Below are 4,713 nucleotides of genomic sequence, written 5' to 3'. Positions count from 1 at the left end.
GTGTTTAGCTCATCAGATCTGCTCTGGATCCCCCTAGCAGACTCCAGCCTAATGTAATAGTGTTTAGCTCATCAGATCTGCTCTGGATCCCCTTAGCAGACTCCAGCCTAATGTAATAGTGTTTAGCTCATCAGATCTGCTCTGGATCCCCCTAGCAGACTCCAGCCTAATGTAATAGTGTTTAGCTCATCAGATCTGCTCTGGATCCCCCTAGCAGACTCCAGCCTAATGTAATAGTGTTTAGCTCATCAGATCTGCTCTGGATCCCCCTAGCAGACTCCAGCCTAATGTAATAGTGTTTAGCTCATCAGATCTGCTCTGGATCCCCCTAGCAGACTCCAGCCTAATGTAATAGTGTTTAGCTCATCAGATCTGCTCTGGATCCCCCTAGCAGACTCCAGCCTAATGTAATAGTGTTTAGCTCATCAGATCTGCTCTGGATCCCCCTAGCAGACTCCAGCCTAATGTAATAGTGTTTAGCTCATCAGGTTTGGATGTTCCCTTTGGTGCCATTGCAGTTGGTCCATAACACACACACACGCATGCACGCACACACCGTTCCATTTGTTGAAAAGTGTCGATGTCATCCGTCGAAGGTGAGAGGAGTTCTGTTGCCAGGCAGTTCTGAGTATGAAACCTTGAAAGAGAGAGAGCGGGGAAGAGAGAGGGGTAGAGGGAGAGACAGAGGGTGAGAGGGGGTTAGATATAGAATGAGAGAGGGATAGAGAGAAAGAGAGAGAGAGATGGAGGAGCAATAGACGGAACCAGGGAGGGAGAGAGAGAAAGAGGGAGCGGGAGGGAGAGAGGGGGGGGAGGGGGGAGTGAGAGGGAGAGAGAGAGCGTGACCCACTTCCGATGCAGGTGCTGAGCACACAGCAGGAATGACTATCAACACATGTAGCTAGCTGAGACCGCCTCCAAAACAGACCAGCACTCCACAACACTGAGATCAGACATCTCTATCTCTGTCACTCTCTCTTTATTGATAGAAATACCTCTAGATAGCTAGTCGGACTTGTCCTTTGGGTTTGGTGCTTCTTTCTATATAAAATGTTGGCTTGCATTGTGATACGGACATTGTGAGCTGTGCTACAGTCATGCCAACTGGTAATGAGTCCTCTTGTCCACTTGATGGCAGTATAATATTATCTATCCATAGGCTACTAAATACTGTTCTCTCACACAGGACCAACACTCAAAAACAGCTGCGCCATCTTTACTGAACATCCTGTTCTCCTCAGATATTTCCTATATTATCGCAACATACAATATGCAAGCAGTCTATCTACCGGTATGTTATTTATTTACATGTCCTGAACTATGCTTAGGAATACTGTCCTGTACACGATTGTTCTCTTACTTATTTATTGTTTATGTGCTGCTAGCCTAATGTAGCCTGAAACTAGATCCCCTACATACTGGTCTTGACGAGAAGAAAGAAAATGTTGGGGGAGGTTGTCTTCTGCAATGTTCAACCAATCCAGTAAATGTGGAGGAAGAGTTAAGATGGAGTGTCGCCTTGTTAACTTTCAACAGCGGAAGTCGAGTCACAGGCTCTCTTTCCATTTCCCCTGAAAACCGGAACATCCAGATGTTGAGGACTCGGATGCAACGGACAAATATTGATTGGCTCTTTACATATTTAATAATGTTCTATCTTTGACATTGTAAGAAGTCCTTGTAATGCCAGGATGAACTAACTAGATCAAGCATTTTTGACCTTTTGATATAGCATGAATTATAGCAACAGCTATTGCAGAAAGCTCCACTCACATCAATACCAAAAAGCATCCTTTCTCCTTCTGCCCTTCCGTTCCCTTCCTGTCCTCTCCTTTCCTAATCTAGATAAGGCAGCATTGTCCAATCAGGTCCTTTGTTTCTGTCCAAACAGGAAGTATTGTTGTTTCTGATTGGCTGTGTGTAAAAAGGACACATCTGCCTGTAACGGGTCTGTTTCTAGGGCTCTATGTGGATCTCTGTAAATGTCCATGGCTGTGGAACACGTGGATTGAGCATCAGGCTGCCGAGGTGATTCAGGGTCAGATGGGTGTATGAGCCAGGATTCACTGTGGGATCAGAACTGCAATGTAATACTGAATGTCAATCTGTCTTGCTCTCTCTCTCTGTTGCCATAGGCATAGGCCTATCTCTCTTTATCTCTGTATCTCTCTATCTCTCTCTCTGTTGCCATAGGCCTCGCTCACTTTCTCTCTCTCTCTTCCCCTCCCCTCTCCCTCTCTCTCTCTCTCTCTCTCTCTCTCTCTCACACACCCTCTGTCTCTCTCTCACACTCTCTCTCTCTCTCTCTCTCTCTCTCTCTCACACTCTCTCTCTCTCTCTCGCTCTCTCTCTCTCTCACACCCTCTCTCTCTCTCACTCTCTCTCTCTCTCTCTCTCGCTCTCTCTCTCTCTCACACACCCTCTGTCTCTCTCTCTCTCTCTCTCTCTCTCTCTCTCTCTCTCTCTCTCTCTCTCTCTCTCTCTCTCTCTCTCCTCTCTCTCTCTCTCTCTCTCTCTCTCTTCCTCCCTCTCTCTGTCTCCATCTGGCGTCACTCCATCATGCTCTAACCCAGTGGAAGGAACTGTTATTGACACTTACAGACCCATGAGTGTGTGTACGTGTGTGTGTGTGTATGTGCGCACACATGTATGTATGTGTGTGCCTGTGTGTGTGTGTTAATGAGTGGCACTGGCACATTGATTCCTATGGGTGCCATTTGTGGGACCATCTGGCTGGTGGCTTGTGAAGGTATTTCTCTAGGGAGATTGACAGTGTGTGGCAGCAGCACAGACGAGACAGTGAAAAGTCCCCTGGGGTCGCCATCAGAGATATACAACTGCTTTGAAGGTGTGGTGCTCATTTAAACAAGTATAGCGAGAATGTGGCAGGTTATAGTAGTGATGCTAGTAGTCATGTATCAAATCAACAACGTATTTACACTGACAGGCAACATCTAATGTTCTCTATAACTTGCTGAGTTGTGATGTGATATATTATGTAGCTCTGATAGTGTGTACATACAGAATGTGTGTGTTTGTGTGTGTGTGTGTGTGTGTGTGTAGTCTCTTCAACGCGGAGTCATGTCTCACACCAAATATCAAATAAACTGGGTGATTTATTTGGTTGATTATTCCGTTGATTACTTTATCCCTCACAGGTTACTACTGTCCTCTCTCCCTCCACCCTCCACCCTCCCCTCTCTCCCTTCTCCCTCCTCCCTCCTCTCCTTCTCTCCCTCACTCTCCCTCCACCTTTCTCTCCCTCTCCCTCCTCCCCCTGATTATGAGGATAGGGGTTGTGACGGGGGGAAAGGCTCTATGGCCAGAGAGAGAGAGAGAGAGAGAGAGGTCACCACTCTGCATATCACACACTCCACAACCCATCTGTCCCATCCATCCCTCACTCACTGAGAAAAATAGAAAAATAGAGAGAGGGTGATGAAGAGAAGTAGTGGGAAAAGAGATAAAGGGGAAAGAGGAGAAGAGAGAGAGGGGGTATAAAAGGAGAGGGGGTATAAAAGGAGAGGGGGTATAAAAGGAGAGGGGGTATAAAAGGAGAGGGGGTATTAAAGGAGAGGGGGTATAAAAGGAGAGGGGGTATAAAAGGAGAGGGGGTATAAAAGGAGAGGGGGGTATTAAAGGAGAGGGGGTATAAAAGGAGAGGGGGTATAAAAGGAGAGGGGGTATAAAAGGAGAGGGGGTATAAAAGGAGAGGGGGTATTAAAGGAGAGGGGGTATAAAAGGAGAGGGGGTATTAAAGGAGAGGGGGTATAAAAGGAGAGGGGGTATTAAAGGAGAGGGGGTATAAAAGGAGATGGGGAAAGACAGGGATAATATATAGAATGTTAATGTGTAATAAAGAGAGATGGAATACTCAATACGCATATTCAAATACAGGTAATATCTCTGTCTCTCTCCCACACACTGTCACACAGATACGCTGTGTCAGATCACCCCCACACCAGACACACTCCCAGAGAGATATGCATGTGTTTGATTGATATTGCTGGCAGAGACTTTTGCATTTAGATTGAATCACAGTCACAGCCCATCTGTGAAGGTGTTTCATGTCAGATGCAAGCCAACTACACATGCAGCACTGTCAATGTTTTATCTACTCATATGAACATGCATATGAACACGCATGCACACGTACACAGTAGAGGCATGTGTGTTCACACACACAGAAGAACGTAAACAAATGCAGACACACAGTGCAGTCTCAATGCTTTATGTTCCTACACATCTAACATAAGGGAACTTCAGTAATGCTGCCCAGGTCAAGATTTAAGACCCAGTAAAAGAGAGAGAGAGAGAGAGAGAGAGAGAGAGAGAGAGAGTGTGTGTGTGTGTGTGTGTGTGTGTGTGTGTGTGTGTGTGTGTGTGTGTGTGTGTGTGTGTGTGTGTGTGTGTGTGTGTGTGTGTGTGTGTGTGTGTGTGTGTGTGTGTGTTTGTGTGAAGAGAGGAGAGGAGAAGAGTAAGGTAGGGTTGTGGAGGAGAGGAGAGGAGAAGGAAGAAAGAAGATGGAGGGAATATAGTGGAAGAAAGGAGTGGACCAGAAAGGGCAGGAGAGGAAGGGAGGGGTTAAATGATCTCTCAATTCAATTTTTTCTCTCAATTTAAGGCCTTTATTGGCATGGGAAACATATGTTAACATTGCCAAAGCAAGTGAAGTAGATAATAAACAAAAGTGAAATAAACAATAAATATTAA

Source organism: Coregonus clupeaformis, unplaced genomic scaffold, assembly GCF_020615455.1.
Source record: "Coregonus clupeaformis isolate EN_2021a unplaced genomic scaffold, ASM2061545v1 scaf0554, whole genome shotgun sequence".
Taxonomy (NCBI): domain Eukaryota; kingdom Metazoa; phylum Chordata; class Actinopteri; order Salmoniformes; family Salmonidae; genus Coregonus; species Coregonus clupeaformis.
Note: the sequence above shows the minus strand (reverse complement) of the source record.